Source organism: Miniopterus natalensis, chromosome 15 (assembly GCF_054644295.1).
Source record: "Miniopterus natalensis isolate mMinNat1 chromosome 15, mMinNat1.hap1, whole genome shotgun sequence".
Taxonomy (NCBI): Eukaryota; Metazoa; Chordata; class Mammalia; order Chiroptera; family Miniopteridae; genus Miniopterus; species Miniopterus natalensis.
Window position 1 is genome coordinate 35312187 of NC_142095.1, and position 20862 is coordinate 35333048.

Here is a 20862-nt window from a genome sequence, read left to right on the forward strand (position 1 = left end):
ATTTATTACCTGTGAGTTGAAGAGAATTTATATTCCTTCTGAACATTAGTTTTATCATACATATGCAGTGAAAATATGCTTAGTCTAAAACAGTTTTCATCCTTGGCACTACTGGCACTTTAGGCCAGATAAATCTTGGTTGTGGGGAGCTGACCTGGGCATTATAGGATGATTAACAGCATCCCTGGCCTCTACCTACAGAGGCCAGTAGCACTCCCCATACTTGTGGCAATTAAAAATGTCTCCATACATTGCCAAATGTCCCTGGTGGGCAAAACAGTCCACGGTTGAGAACCATTGTTCTAAAGGGTTGACATGAGAGCTTGTTTACCACTGAGAGTCTACCACGCGTTAGGCCCTGAGAAAGCACTGGTGAGCATACGTAGAGCAGGCCTCCCCTATGACTGAATTTGCAGTCCTGGGACTCAAAGTTGCTGATAAAAACATGGGTGTCTAAGACATATGTAAAGATGCTCAGTGTCACTAATCATCGGAGAAATGCAAAGTAAAACCATACTGAAATATCACCTCCCACCTGTCAGAATGGCCACCATCATAAATAAAAAAACAAGAGCTGGCGAGAAAGGAGAAAAGGGAGCCCTTGTGCACTGCTGGGGGGGGGGGGGGGTTGCGAATTAGTGCAGCCAGTAGGGAAAACAGTATGGAGGTTCCTCAAAAAATTAAAATAGAACTAGCCGATGACCCAGCAGTCCACTTCTGGGTATATATCTGAAGAAATCCAAAACAGAAATTCTGAAAGATATTTACACCCCTATGTTCATTGCAGGGTTATTTTCAATAGCCAAGATCTGGAAGCAGCCCAAGTGCCCATCAGTGGAAGAGTGGATAAAGATGTGATACATACATATGATGGAATATTTTTCAGCCATAAGAAAGGCAATCTTACCATTTGCGACAACATGCACCTAGAGGGTATTATGCTAAGTGAAATAAGTCAGACAGAGAAAGAAAAAAAACATATGATTTCACTTACGTATGGAATCTAAAGAACAAAATGAATGAACAAACATAATAGAAACAGACTCATAGATACAAAGAACAAACTGATGGCTGCCAGATGGGAAGGGGTTTAGGGGCTGGATGAAAAATGTGAAGGGATTAAGAAGCACAAATTGTCAGTTACAAAATAGTCATGGGGAGGTAAAGTACAGCATAGAAAATATAGTCAATAACATTGTTAATAACCATGTACGGTGCCAGGTGGGTACTAGAATTATCGAGGGGATCACTTTGTAAATTATATAATTATGTAACCACTATGCTGTAAACCTGAAACTAATATTGAAATGTCAACTGTATTTGAAAAAATACTTTAAAACAACAACAAAAACCCCATACACTGTCTAGCCCATGCCTGGTATATAGTGCATGCTCAATAAGAATTTGCTAAAACTTCTATATCTTCTGATAATAAAGAAATACACCTAGCATTTTATAATGTTAGTGATTTACTGGAAAGGAAAATAATGAATTATATTTAACATAATATTTTCATACCTAATGTTATCTAAAGCTCAGCATTAAATCTTAATTGAGAATGCATACTATAGATGGAGAAAATGCTTTTCAAGTCTTCAAGTAGCATGTCATCTCCTAGTAAGTACACAGGTATTTATAATTCAAGGTAGAATGTGGTAAGTGCCACATGAGATCTTCAATCAAAGTGCCAAGAGAGTTCAAAGGTAGAAATCTGACATCTAGTTAGGGCAAAACAGGAAATGATTAGTACAACTTCAGAGAGCCTTTACAGAATTCTGTTTCACTGAGTTGCAAGATTATGGTGCTCTCCTTTTCTTGTTTGGTTTAAGGCTGTTCGTGATACACAATTTGCAAGGAAAGTGCCTTTGAATCTTTTTCCATTTCTAATATAAAATAATGAATTAAAGGTTATTTCAGAACATGAAATATGCTAACTATAAATAGTTTGTGTGATTTAAATGTGTTCTGTTTTTTGATACTAGAGGACAATTTACAAAAGGAAGTACCAGTGGTAGATCCTACCTGTAGAAGGTATCTATGTATAGGTATATGTTATATAGAGAAAGATAACAGATCTATCTATCATCTATCTACCATCTATCTATCTATCTATCTATCTATCTATCTATCTATCTATCTATCTATCTATCTATCTATCTATCATCTATCATCATCTATCTATCTATTGTAGACTTAAAAAATGTCCAAGCCTGTAAAAATTTTTATGAGTTTATTTGAGCCAAACCAACAATTGCCGGGAAGCAGTATCTCAACAGATTGAGAAAATGTTCCGGCAAACAGCAGTTTACCACTTTTTTATACATCAGAATAAAGGGAGGAGGCCCAGAAGGGTTGCCTAAAATCCACTGGTGATAGATTAAGGAGACGGGAGAAAGCAAGGGGGAGAGAGTCTAGGGGGTTGAGTAAAAAGTAAAATGAATAGACATATCCATCTTTTACATTGGTGGCAATAGGGCAGTTAACAATTGACAGCAGGTAATAATGAAGGGGTCTGCGGTCTTGTGTTTTGGCGGGAGATTGTGCCCTGAAGGCTCTAGAAAAAAGAAATTACCCTTACATTCCAAAGGTAAGTTATCTTAGTTGAAAAAAAGACAATAGACAGGCTCAGTTAAGGTAAAGATTGACCTTAGTCAGGGAAGATACTGGCCTAGGACATGACTACCCACCATGACTTGCTCTTAGTTAGAAAGTTTTCATTTCAGACAATCCTATGTGGTTACTTTGGGTCTTTGGGTTTATAAGGCCCACCATGAAGGCCTCCCCTGAGCTTGTCAGGTTTAGTATGTGGCCTCTTTTCCTCCACACTATCTATCTACATAGTATAGTTGTTTTTTATTTCTTTTAAAGAACCTTCTTTTACAGAACCATCTCTCCCCCACTCTCATCCCATGTGGTTTAGATGGAGCTGATCTTACCCCTGGGTTTAAGGGTTAGACATGCAATCAGCCTGCCCCATCACACTCTCCCACCCTCCAGAATTTGGTAGTAACCTTAGAAAATCATATAAGCTGCAAGAAAGACCTAATCAGCTTTCACTCCATGAGATGTATTAGAAGTTTGGGGGAACACGGTTCTCTTTTTCCTGGAGCTGGACTGCGTGTCCAGAGAGTTTCCCTGGGAATAAAGCCAGCAGAACGAACAGCAGAGGCGAGAGCTAGAGACAGTGCGGACCCTGGACTGGGCGTTGCCAGGGTGGGAGTCATTTCCTGTGCTGTCTACAGGTAGAAGCAGCAACACATTCTCATTTTGGTTTGAGTTAGGTTTTTGTGTTTTGTAACTGAAAAACCTCCAACTAATAAATATCCTAGTCACACTAAATGTTTACTTCAACGGGTCATTTTCAATATAATGCAATGTCATATATTTTGATGAGACTAAATAAATTTAAAAAACGACTAATATCTATGACACTCAGCAAATCTTTTTTGAATCAAAGAACAAATGCCAATTGTAGATTAAAGGGGGAAACTTAAATAAATCAAGCAGCATGCTTCTCAAACATTATAGATCACAATGAACAGAATTCCTTGAAACTACAACCTCCAAATACCAGGTGAAATATACGCGCTGTGGCTGTGCACATGGACATGTGTTCCCTCTGGCTAGCTCCTTCTTACTGCACAGTTCGGTTAATAAATTTACATGATGTCTTCTACATTCTGCATGATAATGACAATGACACTTGAGTAAAATGGCCACATTAGTTCTTTCCCAGCTTTTCTCTTTTAAGATTCTTCACAGGGAAAACAATCCCTGGCCTTTTAGGAACTGATTTACCACCCTTTCTTACATGTCAATGGGTTATCCTGGCTGAAAAAGGTCTTTCGATTGTTCCTTTCATTTAAATCCAAATTAAGTCAAGTAGCTTCTCCTGGTGAAATAGGCAGCTTATGACTTTGCTACAAGCCTGCAAAACACAGCTATGTATTCGGTATTTTGCAAACATGTCTTTCTACAAGCTGACATTACATGGTAAAAGGCCAATAAGTAGCCAGAAAATTATGTCACATCTCACCCAACCGTACATCAGTGGAATAGATTCCGTTCTAATGACAACCAATCAATTGTTTATGGAGGTCTTCCAAGTTTTGTGCTGGGGGACATGACAAGATAGGAAGTTAATAAAAATTGCATAGCACATTGCTCCAGCCTTCAAAAGTGTTAAAAATTCCTAGAAGAGCAGGATTTCAGAGATGATTTGCCATTAGAATTCCCTGATTAGCTGCAGTTTGTGAATGCTGTGTCTCATAGCTAGTAACTGGCGGGCATATTAAACAACAGAAAAACTGCCTTTCTCAGGCCTAGAAAAGAATAATGGAAAAATTCTACATTTCGGCACTTAAAATGTGACATTATAGTGTAGCAAATTAAAGGATATAGAAGGGCACTTCTGTTCTCACTCCCTCCCTCTCGCCTTCCTTTTCTGACATCCGCCCATTCGTTTCTTTATGTACTCAATGCATTTACAAAACAACGAAGTATTTGCAATGTGCCAGGCACTGTGATAGGCTCTGGAGTTACGAGCAAGAATAAGCCCAAAAACTTGCATTCAAGGAGCAATAATTTGTCCTCTGATACAACTACCACAGCGACAACGAATTACACCACCAAGTAAATGGCTACCGCAGAGGGATGCGGGAGCGCCAGGCTAGCGGGAAGGAGGGAGCCGCCAATTTCAGAGGGGATGCCAAGGGGGGCAGAGGAAGAAGTCATGAGAAAGACAATAGGCTGGAATTTATATCTTAGTCAGGCCTTGAAGTCTTGAAAAATGCTCAGTCTGAATCATAACAGAAATTTGGAGAAACGATAGGTTCTAGCCTGCCAGATGGATGAGCACTGTAATTTGAGCCAGCCTTTGAAGGAGGAGTGGAATACAGGCCTGGAGAGACAGGACAAGGGGAATCCCAGGGGAGAAGATCAAAAAAGAGTCAGGGAGACAGGGCCTTTACGAGGCAGAGCAGGCCCCTGGGGCTGGGATGTGGAGCCTGAGAAGTAAAGTAGCAGAACTCAAGCGCAAAGGGTGTCCTGGGGCCAGTCTGGGAAGGACGTTCAGTGTCTTTCAGTGGAGTTCTTTTCTATGGAAAGTTTTTAAGAAGGAGAGAGATACACCTAGATCTGCATTTTATATAGAAGGGCAACCTCTGAGGATGTGAAGAAAGGGAAGGAACCGGGAAGGAAAGAGAAGCTGGCTACATGCTGCAGGAAAAAGCTGATGGTGAGGCAGGCTAGTAAGAAGCTAGGAAAATTCCTTGGCAAGTGGAATGGGGAAACTGAGACAGACAGCTGAACAAGCCTGAGCAATTTACAGCCAGCTCATAAATTGCAAAGTCTTATCTTCCCTAACCAAGGATGCTTAGAAGCAAATGCTTTACATGTTCCAGACCATGATGTGGGCAGACATGTGTGAGTTCTGGTCCCTCTCCTGGGGACATTCTTTGAAGGTGAAACTGACCAGAGAATGATCCTGATCCCTCTATATGCTCATTTTGATGTATCAGCATATTATAGAGCACACCTGGAAAGCTGATGAATATTCTAGTGAGATCACCCCGAGTTCTCCCCCAAAATTCCTGCCTTTAGAAAACAATTAGAAACACTCAAAATAAAGGAAGCCAGCATGAGCTCTCCCTGGACCAAGCCAGGGCCCCTCCTCCTCTTCTTTCCTCAGGCATGTATCTTTGTTCTCTTTCTCCTGAGCTCTAAGCACCCTGATGAGATTTGCAACCAGGAGAGCAGCAGGAAGTGGCAGCTTGTCCCGGGGCAACCCCCTTAAGCTGTCTCCAAGGGCCCTCCTTTGGCCTCTGTAACTTGTCTCCTGAGTCCACACAACCCCGCTGGCTCACTTCTTCTGTCTCTGTGACTTTCTTTCTAAAGGGCCAAGGCAGCTTCGCCGGCTTAACTCTTCCTCAGGTTTCCACAAGGCCAAGCAGCTCCGCCTACGTTCACTCCTGCTGCTACGATCCTGTCTCTTCTGGCCCTTCCTTTGTTTCTATCCATAGCTTTAATAAATATATTCTCAAAATCACCTGGACTCATGTCATGAAGTCTTTTCTGCACGAAATCAAGTACCAACACACTCCAGACAGTGCCGGGGCAGACCTTTCTCGGTCCCGGTCCCTTCCTGCTGGCAATGGGAGTTAGGGCTGGATTAATGAAGATAAGAGGAGGGGACCCTGTCCCCAGGTAACCCCCTGAAGCTGGATGTGATGTGGGATTGGAACACAGGGCCTGCAAGAGTCCAGCAGGGGTGGAGAGAGCTCCAAGCTTTCTGGCGTTGGCAAGTGGACGGATGGCTTTGCCCTGTGAGAGATGGAACACCACGAGGAAAGCGCCTTCGGGGTAGGAAAGGGGAAACAATAGGTTGCCAGCACTCTACTAACTTCATAAGCACAGAGAGGCTCCGGGTGCACATGCAGTTTCATTTGGCCCGAAGTCCCAGTGCTCATTTCCTTAGTCTCTTATCTGTTTTACAACAGCATCTGCGTGCACCACCTTCCATCTTATGCTTTATTTCTGACAACACCCGTCACTCATCGCAAACTCGTAATCACTTAGGTGGCTTTAGAATAGACTTCAGAGTCCACCAACTTCCCCCAGATCCTGGCCCTGCATTTCTTGTTCTTCCTCCTTCCTGGAAGTGAAGCCAAGAGTGGATCACAGATGGCCGATCACATTGCCTCACACAGGAAAGTTAGGACACCCTCTGGTTCCCCGACTATCTGACTTCTCCCCCAGGAAGTTCGTTACTCATTTCTTCTGCGCAGATGCAGTGCTCTCCCAGAAAGCAGTCCTTGGTATATAATTTCCTTTATCTGGTAGCTCATGGGGGTGATACAGGAAGGAATGTCACCACTAAAAGCGATAATCCACAGACAGTTTCACCGAGAAGTCTAAGCTCCATTTCTCAAAAAGCCTTATAAAGCTTTATGAGGCATCAAGTAGACGGAGAGGTCAGAAGCATAAGTCTAGTTTTAACCATTTCAGGCTATAGGTCAAATGTGCAAATTTTTATATTTTCAAAGAGCACCATTTTATTTTTTTTATGTTGTGTTCATATATAATTTTACCACACCTATATGTCTGTTTATTGGTGGAGTGGGCACCCAAGGGCTAAAGGTTAGTGATTGGTACCCATAGCACACCTGTGCATGCACACACACACACTATATATATATGTCTGTGTATATATATATATATATATATATCATAAGATCTCAACAAATATCAGTGATGAAACTCAGTGGTTCACGGAATCAGCTCTACTTGATGACACAATGGAATGATACTAATATTGAAAGTGGTACGTTGCCAGGATTATAGTGTTGGACACTGTTTCCCTTTCTCACTGCACATGCTCATTGTTTCATCCAAGTGAGCATCAACGCCAGAAACGAGGCATCCATATTACAACAAATTTCGACGTCCCATGTAGTGTGATACCTGTCTCCAGTGGCTGAACTCGCAAAATTCAAGGCAGAATATCAGACGCCTGGAAGACTGGCTGGTTTGTAGCACATTACCAGTTATTGTATAAGTTAAAGTGTTTTACTTCTTAAATTTGAAAGTTCATCCCAAGTAAAGGAAATTACCTTCTGAAAAATATTTCATAGCCCACAGTCTACCTGAGAACGTTTTCCATAACTCATGTAAAATTTATGCTCTTCCCTGCTCCCAACATCCTCAATGAGAAGTTTTAAGATTATTTGATAACCAGCTAGTATATATGGCCACCAAAAGGAGAATATGGAATTCCTTCTTGAAGTCATGGCTGCTTGTGTGAAGGCACCTTAGGTCAGGCAGGTCATTAACCCACTCAGGATTGTAAATAGATAAGAATCACTCCTAAGGCAAACACAAAACACATACACACACACACAAACCCAACCCTACACTGTTTTAGACACTTAACCACAGAAGGGTTAGCACAGCAAGGGAAATCATTTCAGAGCATGAGTTTTCATTGCTACTCATCTCATCGAAGTGAGAGCAATGTGTTGACATAATCATGAAACAGAGGAGCCAGGTCTCTGTACACACTGCTGTGCAACATAGACCTTCATAACATGTTTGTGTACTTATATTTTACACATCAAAATATCATTTAATTATCCTAGGTGATCAAATAAACCTTATGTTTTATTTGCCTTTTTCAGGTGTATATTTGACTGGTTTATAAGATATTCTATGTTGAGTCTGGCCAGAAACACAACTCCCAATGTTAATATTGTTTCTCTGGGCAATGAAACTATTTTATGATGTGTAGCCTAGGAATTAATTATATAAAAATAAGATAATCTCTACCCTGAAAAAAATTTAAATGTTTAAATGAACTTTATAATTCTCCTTAGACAAATGGACACATTTTTTGATCACAGAAACACAACTGAAAAGTACAAAGAAAATCTGCCGAAGATGAAAAATAAGGAAACTATATTCCACCCACCCGACTTCATATTCAGTTGAATAAATAGAGCATAGCAAACCTATAAAATGGTCAAGGAGTGGAAGCACCTGCTTGAAATATTTATAGAACATAAAATAGGGGAAAAAACACACACATGAAGATATGTTTTTTGAGACACGCACCTTGCTACAGATGATAAACAAATTATCAGTATCCTGTACAACCAGACAATAATATATTTATATGCCAAATGCATTTAGATGTGGCAGAAATGACTCTCAATGGCATTATACCATCTATATAAAAGCACAGTACTACACAACATGCCAGACCTTTCACTGCGTCCATTGACACTGAAGCTGCCGGGGGAGACTGGAGGCAGAGGCAACTGAACAGATGGGCAGAACCTCTATTCTGTGCTCTACTGGCTGCCGCTCTGTGAACGGTGGGCCACTAATAAAGTGCTCAGCGGACTTCTGCCTCCATCTGCTCCTAATAAAAATAAATGAGGCTCTGAAGCAAGCACAGGCCTTGGAGTTCCTGCATGGAACCCTTCAACAGTGCGTGAGGAAGCGGACGAGTGGATCTGAGATGCCTGCTTACGGGTTGTGACAGCCCCATGATCCTGGTGGCCCTTGTCTCCCATTCCCAGGCCCCTGAGCAGCACTCCCCCTTTTTTCTGGCTATTTATCTTGAGAAATTATCATGCTTGGACAACCTTAATAGCCTCTTAGCCCCACTGTTCCATGGCAAGTAATGAAATTAGATTAGTGCTGTTCAGTTTAGTGAGCAGGGACTTTATGGTTCTTATGTTTGGGGAAATAAATGTTTATGAAGCTCGCGTGCAGCAAACGTCATTAATCGTGCTCGTCTTGTGCCTCCGTTCCAAGGCTTTGATTGCAGCCTCCCGGCCACGTCCCCCACCCTGGCAGAAACCGGGCACGCGAAGAAAGACAGAAACAGCAGTTTCCCCCTTACACCAGGTCCGAAATTTAGGGCAAAGGTTACAACTTTCCTTCTGCAGAGGAAAGTTTGGAATTGCCATTATAGGCAGGACATTGAGGTCTCATTAAATCTTACCCAGCAAGCGGGGGAATGAAAGTGGTATAAAAAGCATTTCTTCAATATAAAATAATGAAAGTCCCCGTGGTAGAGTATTTTGGGCAATTTCTGTTTTAGAGCTCCTGCTTTTAAATGTTCTGTCCCCCAGGGATCATCCTTGCAGGTTAATGAAGAATTGCAAAGGTGCTTTAATGGGGATCCAAAGATAGAAACTTCTGTTATTCAGTGGGGATAATAATCCTTCAATTAGCATTTATCTCTTTCTACTACAGAGAAGTGCTGAATCAGTATAAAAGCAGAATAAATGGGCAGAGTTAAAGTGAGATAGTTTTGAACTCAATATGTGAAAGAACTTTCCAATATTCAGATTTTCTCAAAGACACAAGAGCTGGTAAATTGTCTTTGTTAGGGGTAATCCCATCCAAAGTCAATATGTACTTGTTGGGAAATTGTAAAGGATCTTTTGTAGCCTTTCCAGTAGAAGATTGTTTGAATTCAATATTAACTATATATTCTTCTTTTTGTCCCTAACACACACACACAGTAGTAGTAGATTGATGAGCTATTTACAAATGGAATGCTGTAAAGACAAAGTCCGAATCATCAGGGCCAGGTATGTTTCAATAATTTGGAAAGGTGTTGACTCCAAGTTTGGGATCGAATTTCATTTTGAGAACAGGAAATAAAAGTAGCCCTCTATGATTAAGAGTCTAATGCAGCCCTCTTTGTCCATTCATGCAGTAAGAATGTATTGAGGCTCACTGTGTGTGATACACTAGGGTAGATATTGGATATACAGATGTAACAACAGAACTCTATCATTTATCTATCATCTATCTATCTATCTATCATTTATCTATCATCTGTCTATCATTTGTCTATCATTTATCTATCATCTATGCACTTATGTCTATATATCCAATTTTCTATCTGTCTATGGTCTAATTATATCTACATCCACAGTATGTATTCATATACACATCTATGTACATATGGATAGAACTGTAGAATCAGAGATGGGATATTGAAATACAGAGGCCTGCCTCAGTTGCTACTAGTAATCTTCTTAACTCTTGAGAGAAGTCATGTTAAAGTCAAAGCTAATTCATGAGAAAGAAAAGAACTGAGAAAAGCAGAGAGAAATGGAGTATATTCCCTGATGGTTCTGCACATCCAGTCACTCTTCCTCTGCACACGTAGAACAGTACATTGTATTAAGTTTAAACCATTGTAATGGTGTTTTCGGTTATAATGGACAAAATCCTAACTGACATAATTGATAAAAGTACAGAGCAATTTTGGTGGCTGGCTTCCATTTGTTAGCATGAAGAAGAAAAGAAGCAACTGAGGACTGAAAAGGAACACTAAATAGCACCCTCACATTTTGATATGTTTCAGGAAGCCCTTTACTGTAGGCAAAAGAGAGGGAATTGGCTTGGCTAGTAAGGCTCAGCGGTTGAGCATCGACCTAGGATCCAGTAGATCACGGTTCGATTCCCAGTCAGGCCACATGCCCAGGTTGCTGGCTCGATCCCCAGTTGGGGGCGTGCAGGAGGCAGCCGATCAATGACTCTCATCGTTGATGTTTCTCTCTCTCTCTCTCTCTCTCCCTCTCCCTTCCTCTCTCTGAAATCAATAAAGGCATATTTAAAATAAAAAATAAAAAAAAGGGAGGGAATTGAGGAAAAGAAACTATAGGCAAGCAAGTGAAAAACTGCAAAAAGTTTGAGTATAAAGTGATGACAGGGAAGAATTTTAGCAAGAGAGAAAAAACATTTTTGCCTAAAATGTGTTTTCATTTTTTATACATTCTCTCTTTCTGTGTTGTCCTTGGTAGGAGGCTGAAAAAGAGAAGATGAAGTAGAAAAAATAGCAAGGAGGAGGAAGGAGGATGATCGAAGGAGCCAGTGACCATCGCCGATGTAGACAGGGACTCCCACAGCCCCTGTGTTCTGGACTTGACACCCAGCCCACGTTCCCCTAGTCACCTGGCAGTTATGTAGTCTTGATGCCCAACTCCCCTGGAGAGGCCACTGTTAGACGCTGAGGAAGGAGGGTTTTGCACAGAGGACTGGGCTTGCACATCAACTTCACCACACTGGGAATCCAGATCCACAGGATCTATGTCTCTTTGTAGGGAGATAAGCAAACTCACTTGGTTTTCAAAATAAGCCAATCATGTTACTTTTTAAAGAAACATTTTTATTGTTTTGCTTGGTTTTATTTTGAGGGAGAGAGGGAGGGAGAAGGAGAGAGAGAAACATCCATGTGAGAGTGAAGCATTGATCAGCTGCCTCCTGCACTTGAGCCCGAAACCCCGGGTATGTGCCCCGACCCCAATCAAACCTGTGACCCTTCTGTGCATGGGATGACACTCAACCAACTGAGCCACACTGACTAGGGCCCAATCATGTCACATTTTACCTTGCATTTCTAACACAAAGAAAATAAAGGTTATTTAATTTTCAATGGCTACAGGCTGCCTGTGCTACTGGATCAGTCTATTGGTATGTATGTGTGCTAGTTTTGTACACTGTGATATATATATATATACATATATACACACAGATATATATGTATATAGATATCTATAATATATCACATACTTCATAAGATTATATTTCAGGTATGTGTGCTGAACCTTACCCTTTTGATGCTTTTCAATATAGACTCTTCTGCAAGGAATCTAATAATCGACAGGCTACTATATCATATACAAGTGTTTTAAAAATAGAAAAGAATTAACTTCCAATTCTCTCATGTCTCAGATACCTGATCTTGAGCAGGTCACATAATCTTGCAAAATTTAAGATTCTACATTCAAAAAACAGAGATAATACTAATTTCCTCCAGAAATAAAAGAAGAACTGACAAACCCGAAGTCTGAAATATAGTTTGAAGAAGCATACTATAGTACTGTACTTAAAAGCTTGCGTTAGCAGTCAGACAAACCAAATCATAAGGTAGAATAACCAGTGATTTATATTTAACCGCCCTGGGTTAGTTTCTTCATCCCTAAAAGGAGGTCCTTAGTATCTAAGTTGCAGAATTACTGTGAAGATTCGATTAAGTGAACAATAAAATGCCCGGATAGTGTCAAGTTATAATAAAAGCTTGATGAATGTCCATAATCACTGATGGGATGCTCCAAGTGAAGCTCTCTCGTTGATTTCAGTTAGCTTTCATGATGCCTAAACAAACGGTCGGAAACACTCAGAAAACTCAATCCCTGGAACATTTAGGATAAGACATTTCCTACAGCTTGGATATATGTACTTTGAAACAGCTGAGATAGCGAAGCACAGACATTGAAAATAAATTCTTGGCAGGCTTGGCGTTAGGACCTAATTATAAGTTCTCAATATGCCACCAAGGCCTGGAAGGAAGGCGAGGGAAAGAAAGCCCTGCATATTCTTGATAGCAGCCTTCCACCCTGAAATCCCTCCACCATCTCAACACTGGTGTTGATTGCAAATAGCTAACTAGCAGTGTACAAGAAAAGAGCAATCCCTTTAAAGTTGTATTTTTAGAAACCATCCAGCTGCAAAAAACCCCACCAAGGTGACATATTATTTTCCCATTATGCTACCAATAAGTGTACTATTTAATGAATACTCTTTGGATTGAATACAGACTTGCTCTCATTTTTTGTAGTACAACGATTGAATTGGACATTAGGGTTTCTACCTTAAGTCCATGGGAACAGTTTGAGACATTAGATCTTTCAGATGGAGACACATAGAGAAATACACGCATGCTTCTTCAGAAAACACCTGGCTGGAAATTCAGAACAAATCAGAGAACGTTACATTTATGAAAATGGCTAAGAAAATGAATTTCTCTTTTGCTCATTTGGTGTCATTGGTAGATATGATAGATTCATATTTAAGAATATTGGCCTGGAACTTTAAAAGATATGAGCTAAAACCTTAGGTTTCCCTTGTACTAGCTGAGTAAACCAAGGCAAGTTATTTAACCTCTCAATCTCAGTTTTCTCATCTGTAAAATGAGGATAATAAAACCCACATCATAGGGCTATTGTGAATATCAAGTTGTATGATATAAGCCCTATGCTCAGCATGGTACTGACATAGAGAAATCACTTAACGAATGATCATTATAATTCTCTTTACCTCTTGCCAAAGGAAACGTTTTTTTATTGGGCTTGGCGCTTTTAAAATTTGGAATATATATTAAAAAAATTTGTACTATAATTCTGTTTTTCTCCTTTCCTATTTCATAACACATTATATACATTTCCATTACCTACAAGGACTGAGGGTGAATAACTAACTGCCTTTAGGTCAGTGTAAAATAAATGAGAAAAAAAAAAACACAAGAAATTAAGCACATCAATGGGTAGTAAGAGATCTGAAAGGCTGAATGTGGGAAGGGACTGCCAATAGGAGGGCAGGCTGTTTCACTTTTACATAAATGGGGTTGAGAAATCACATCCAGGCATGGCATAAGGGCAATTTGTACAGGACAAAAGGACTAGTGTGCGGCAGATCAGCTTACTCCTTTTAGTTCAGAACTCCCTCCTAAGCACAGAGGCTAAGCCCATATGGGCCCTTCCTCTTATTGTAGCTGAAGAAACCTTTTCTCTCTTAAAGAAGAAATGACCATTTGTATACCGTGAGAGCCATGGAAGGCAGAGGCAACACTTATTTCTAAAGATCCTGCTTGGTTTCAGGGAAAAGACCCACCTAACAATGTTGTCTCTGGAAACATTAATCCACATTGAACAAAGGAAGTTGAACGAACAGCATAAGTGAATCCAATTTCAATATACAGTAAAAAAAAAAAAACACACAAAAAACTCTATAGGAATGAACATGCCCTTTTTGAAAGCAGTTTAGACAATGTCATTTGCGTTGTATACGACAGAGAGATGACTCATGATAAAACTGTCACGTCCATGTGGAACTAATATGGACAAAGTCACTTCAGGAAAAGAAAGGATGACAAATGTATTTAGGATGCTAGATTCTGGGCCACTGTGACCTGCAGCTTTGAGGGGCAACTGACCATCCACAGCCACACACACACTGTCCGGGTAGTCTCTGGAGGTCATGAGCACTGAGGAGGAGCTTTGAAATAGAGAGATCTCAAAGGACTTTGGCGTTAGGTGTTCAGGCTATTTCAAGCTGTCCTTGATAACACCTTGATAACGTTCTCTAAATGCTACTGTAAGTGCAGGTACACCAATCACTCGTTACTGATCTTTGACAAGGAGAAGCTCCAGTTCAGGAGAATAGTCAAGTATTATCACCAAGCACCTTGCTTAGTTCAACTGGCATTTTCCGTAATGATGAAGGAAATGCACTAATTTATGTTTTGACACAAGTTCTTTACCTGGTGGTGGACCAGTAACCGTTGGGGGACCAGCACCGTATTATGGAAAAATATTCCACATTGTAATCAGTGAAGATTCCAGGAATGGTGCAAACCAGACAGTGTGGGATAAAACAAGTCTAACCATTTACCTCTTTTCATTCTCAATGAGGTAGGAGCTCAAGCATAGAAATTATATTCTGATCATTTACTACATGCTGGATACTGTGCTAGGTAATATGCTTGCATCATGTATTTTGGAAAAACACCTATTGCCTCCAAATTAATTAGCAATCCTGAAATTGCACTTTAGAAAATGTTGGCTAACATATTATGCTTTGAATACGTCCTGATCGTTCCAAATAAAGTGAATCACACCACCTCATACCCTCTTCATTGCTCTATTTCTTTCCTACTCAAACGTTTAAACTCAGGCAATTAATTTGTTCACTAAAATTTGATGGTGTGATGCCTGTACGCCAGGCTCACTGTCTGCCGAGCGGTGCATATAAGAAAAATAGATAACTAGTGATCACTGCTCTTAATAAACTCAAAACTTAGTAGGAACTACCCATGTAGGAAAGACGAGTTAGTCTGAAAACCAGTCCCTCCGAAGGTGTAATTGACCGTCACCATGTGGGGCTTGCTGATGCACTTTTATACCTGACTCCTATATTAGTCGGAACACTTCCATTGTAAATCAGATACACAAAGTCAAACATGTTTACACACAGAGGAAATGTATTGGTTCACACAATCCATTGGCCGGTGTTGGTTTAGCCTTAGTTAAAGCAGGGTTCAAACAACGTCTTCAAAGCAAATTGCTTCCTCCTCACACCTCTTGCTTCCTTTCTCACCATTAGGCTTTCTCCAGCTGCTGTGTAAAACAGCTGTTAGCAGTCCTAGTTGAGAAACCCACCCACCAAGTGGCTTTCTCTCTCTTGGGATTCATATGCCACCTCAGGGAAGAATCTAATTAGACTTTTTTAGTTTATGAGCTCGTCTCTGGATCATCACTGTGGTCAAGGATAGGGGGACTCTGGCAGCTGAGTTGTATTTCCACTCCTCTGATGGCAGATGTGAAGTGGGGATAGAGAGAGTAGAAACTGTTATTAGTGGCCACACCAGGACCATGAACTTGTGAACAAGTCCTCAAAGGCACCCAAAAAAGAGTAAGTGAGATATCAGATTTAATTTAATCTTGCTTTCATTATTTTGATAAAGTAATTGTATATAAAAATGTACCACTAGTATTCTTGGGTATCTTATTTGTTGCAAAACTTTATTGTTCACACTATACCTATAAACATCCCAAGGAATGTATGTTAAATGATTACTGATCTAATCCAGTCTTTTCCACTTACAGATAAATAAGTAAATTAAGGCTCAAGAGAATAGCCGTATTTTTTTGATTATTAAGACACTTGTTTAATGCCTTTGGCATCTAAGAAATTTCACCTTACAATGGTGAGCCGTGGTCTGTCAGAGTTTCACAATGATATAAAATTCACTAGATATCTTGCCCAGGGTTCTTACAGGAACACGGCTAAGTGAGAGAGCCTGGGGCATAACATGGGATTTGTGACTTTCATGCAGTGCTGCTTCCATCTCCACTGTGGTGAGCCATGCCACGTGATAAATGCTTCTCGCCTTGCCTAAAGCTAATACTGGCAGGGTCTTACCCTACTACAAGGTCCGTAACCCCATGCCTGAGGCCTAACAAGTATATTTTTTTGTTCTTTGAGGTTTTAGGTGAGGTGAATTTACAAAAAAGTGCTATGAACTGACTACCAGTGTGCCTATTTTAAATCTCAAGAATGTATCCTAATGCCTTCCATTGTCTACTGCCTTGTATTCTTCTGGCTCATCCCTTTTGGAAACTCTTGCATTTTCTTCTCCAGAAATGATTAACTACTTAAATATAACACTGTTGTGTTCTGTTCTGTTGACTGTCAGTGTAATCTATTGTACCTTTTGACAAGTTTTCAAGAGAGCCTCAATTTGGGCATTACACATCCAAATGGATCCAATCAATATCTAAATTGCTGAAGTGACAAGTGAACATAGAAACTTGTTTGTGAATAAACATGATAATTAATGACAATCAATGGGACAGTTCAGTCAAGGAGTCCTATGAGCATAGCTTTTACTAATAAGCATTTGTCAAACTGTATTGCTCAGCAAACTAGCTTGCTTTAGGGAATTATCAGCAACCCAATTATAACAAAACCATTGTCAAAAAGAAAGCAAACATAAAATAAAGCTTTGCATAAATGCAAGGAAATGGTACCTGCTTCAAAGGCATAACTATAGAATTACTGACAGGACCATTAATACATGTCCATTTTTCAAATATAACATTCATCAGCTCAGACAAAAAAAAACACAAAAAAACCCTTTGCCTTGCTCTTTTGCTCTTTAGTATTGCTAAAACAATCTAAATGCCAGTCTTACAGATATATATATACATATATATATCCTATAGAGTTTAGAAGAGTTTAGAATTATATAGTAATGCTTTGAAATAAAGATAGTACAGAGAATACTGCATGTGATGAAATGAGTTGATTCTAATTGGATTTAATTAGAAATCAGCAACATACTGAACTTAAATGGTCTATGAATTACTTAATTTTTTCCATAAAGAAAGATATATATATTTTAAAGTCATCACTTTTTTCTAATGGGTATTTACCATAAGGATAAATTCCAACATTTTTATCAAAGTCCTATTTTGAAAAACTCTTTTCAGATTTATGATAACTTTTCCCGGTACTTTTCCAATACTCTTTTTTAGTACTTTACAGAAAAATTGGGTTTTTAGATCTCTAATGTTAGCACCAGATTATAAATTTGAATATTTGATTTAGTAAAATGCATCTTGATTACTATCAGACATTGGGAAAGAACTCTCTGAGTCCAACTGTACTTCTCAAATTTCTTACAAAGTCAAAGCAGCAACTGATGATTACTATACTAACTATTCAAAGGCAGTAAATGTTTTCTTTTGGTTCCTTTCTTGTCTAACAGGTAGTATTCTTCATACATAATGGCCATTTAGTTATTATGTTTAAGTGGTCCTATATATACAATAACTATAGTCTCAAGACCAAAACTTGGAACACAAATTCTGTCCACAAGATAAAATATTGGCTAGGGGTCAGACCATTTACGTGCAAAATATTTTTGCTGGCTTACAATAACACACAGAGGCATTTGATAATGTTATCCTACCTAGAAATCAAGCTCAGGGAAGACAAGTAACTTATTGAAAAAATAAAAAGTGACAGCAAGAGTTAACTTTTATAGCATTTTCGGTAGGCCACTCTAAGGTTCATGGGTGAATAACCCTCTTCCTTGACCATATTTTAAATCCTTTGAAAAGTAAGGATTTATAGATATCAATATTAATGAGATGACTGCTAAAGAAGCTGGTCTATTTCAGGCAAATGGCCTCCCCCTAAAAAGGTAAGACTATGAGTCACCTGCAGGCAGCACTCGCACAGGAAGAAAGGAAGGAAAGAAGAGGTCAGCACAGGCACGCCTTTCCTCCCTTCCGAGTCCCCATTTAGATACACATGTCTTCACGGCTTTAGGGTACCTACGGGAGAGGGCACAGCAAAGCTAGGAGCTTCACACTCTGGAACATGGCACAGGAATGAAACAGCAGGAATGAAGGAGGTGTTCCAGGCACCATACGAAGCATTTACATTCATTCCAGCAATCCTCACCAAAGCTCCCTGAGGCACTACTCATATCTCACTCATAAAGTTGAAAAAGAAAAGTTAGGGAGGTTAAATCACCTGCTCTCAGTCATACTTCCTGTAGATAATGAAGCTGGACTTTCAGTTTGGCATCCCAAGTAGTGTCTAAAGCCTGAGACTTTGGGAAATGACAGTAAGCTGCATCCGAGGAGGCACCCATCTATTCGCACAACTATCTCACTTTTGTAATCATCGCTATAGAGTCTGTGGAGACAGATATGAAAACGGATTCTCCCATATGTGAGTAGTCGTCACATGGGTACTGATTCGTTGTGGGGAGACTCAGCACCACAATGATGTACTAAATGTACTACCCGAGAGGAAACAGCAGGCCCTCTGGCCAGTTGCATAGTAACCCTCTATCGGTGAACCAACAGACAATTTTAAAAGGTCATATGGAGCTGAAGGACCATGGTTCCAAATCTGCCACTAACTAGAAGATTTTTAAATAAATGTTTTTGTTTCAATAAAATATCCAAACTTGGAAATAAAGGAAAAAGTCGACTGTGCATCCTTTTAATGTCATACTGGAGCATTGCCCATTAAAGGAGAGCAGAATATGTCCCCCCAAAATATGCCTCTTTAGCATATGGATTACTTTAAATTCAAGTCATTTAAGAAACAGCCAGTGCAAGAAGGACCCTGCAACCCATCTCCTTCCCCACAATAACAGAAAATAAATCTCCCAATGAAAAGTACCCTCCCTGTATCAGGACAGGAGAAAGCATCCTTATCACCAGAAACAGGGAATTTAGGGCTAAGAAGTTGATATAAACCAACAATGTTTCTTCTTCATTAACTTACTACCCCAAGGCCAAAGTCCTTTGTCTTGTTAATTCTTCACAAATTTGTTTTCTTGTTAAAAAGGAATAAAAGCTGCCTGCTTTGGTCACTTTTTGGGGTCTCATATTTTTATGGTGCTCCTGTATGTATGAAATTAAATTTGTTTTTCTTCTGCTAATCTGTCTTATGTCAATTTAATTATTAGAGCAGCCAAAGAACCTAGAAGAGAAGAAAGGAAAATTTTCTGTGCCTACATCCAGCAGACCTGCAAAGGGTTAGCTCTGCTTTCAACTCCCAACTACTATCAACTGCAGCTCATGCTCTGAAAAGTAAATTTAAATTAGCAGAAGGTCAACAAATTGGAATAATTTTTATCCAAAGAAAAGAAAATTTTTGTTTAGTAGGAAATACTCCCTAAAAATTGCAGCCTTGTCCTACAGCCTCAAAGGACATTAGCTGTTTTTATCTATTTTTCAACCTTATTTCAACACTCTGTCTTTCATTGATTTTATTTACTTTGGTCTTTTGATTCCTCCTTTGAACTAGGTTTATCATCCTACTGGCTCTCTTATTAATGAGCTGTTTTCTTACATCTTTAACAGCTACTCATATCTGTATGACAGACATGCATTTTAACTTTTTGAAATGATACATTGACATTATTTAGCTCTCCAAATCTCATTTTTGTCATTTGTAAAGTAGGAATAGTAATAATTTACCCAGACTGTCTGGGATTATTAAATGAGCGGTACCCCTCATCCTCTCGTAGGTGCCCGTTAGGTTTAATCCCATACAAATTAGAACATTAACAGCAATAATTATAATTGTGGTTGTAGTTGTTTCTATTGCTTTGGTTATTTTTCCAGTGCAAATTATGAACCATTCTATCAAAAATGTGTGCATTTATAGTTTTAATGAATAAATATTTGCTAAGAATTGGTTGGGTAAACAAGAAGAGATTGTTTTTAACTTTGAACTTAAATTCTATAGTAGTTAAGGTGGGGCATTTCAAGAGCTCTATAGTAAAAGATCATTTTTTAAAAATTTTGCTCCATGTTTGGCAATTTTATAAAATACAGTAAAAATAAATTACTAGGAAATTGAAATAAAAACAAAGATATACAAGTATGCTCCATTTAAAAATTATTATACTGATTAGAAATAAAACCACTGAGAGTTTGCTATACACCTATAAATATCTGCTCTCAATTTCTTTTTTAAAAAAAATATGTTTTTAATGCTTTTTAGAAAGAGAGGAAGGTAGTGGGATAGAGAGATAGAAACATCAATGAGAGAGAAACACCATCCACTGGCTGCCTCCTGCAAACCCCCGGCTGGGGGTTCAAGCCCACAGCTTGGGAATGCGCTCTGACCAGGAATCAAACCGGTGACCTCTTGGTTCCTGGGTGGACATTCAACCACTGCGCCACACCAGCCAGGCTGCTCTCAACTTCTTAATCTCTTGCTATATACCAGTAGCTTGGGGACTAACAA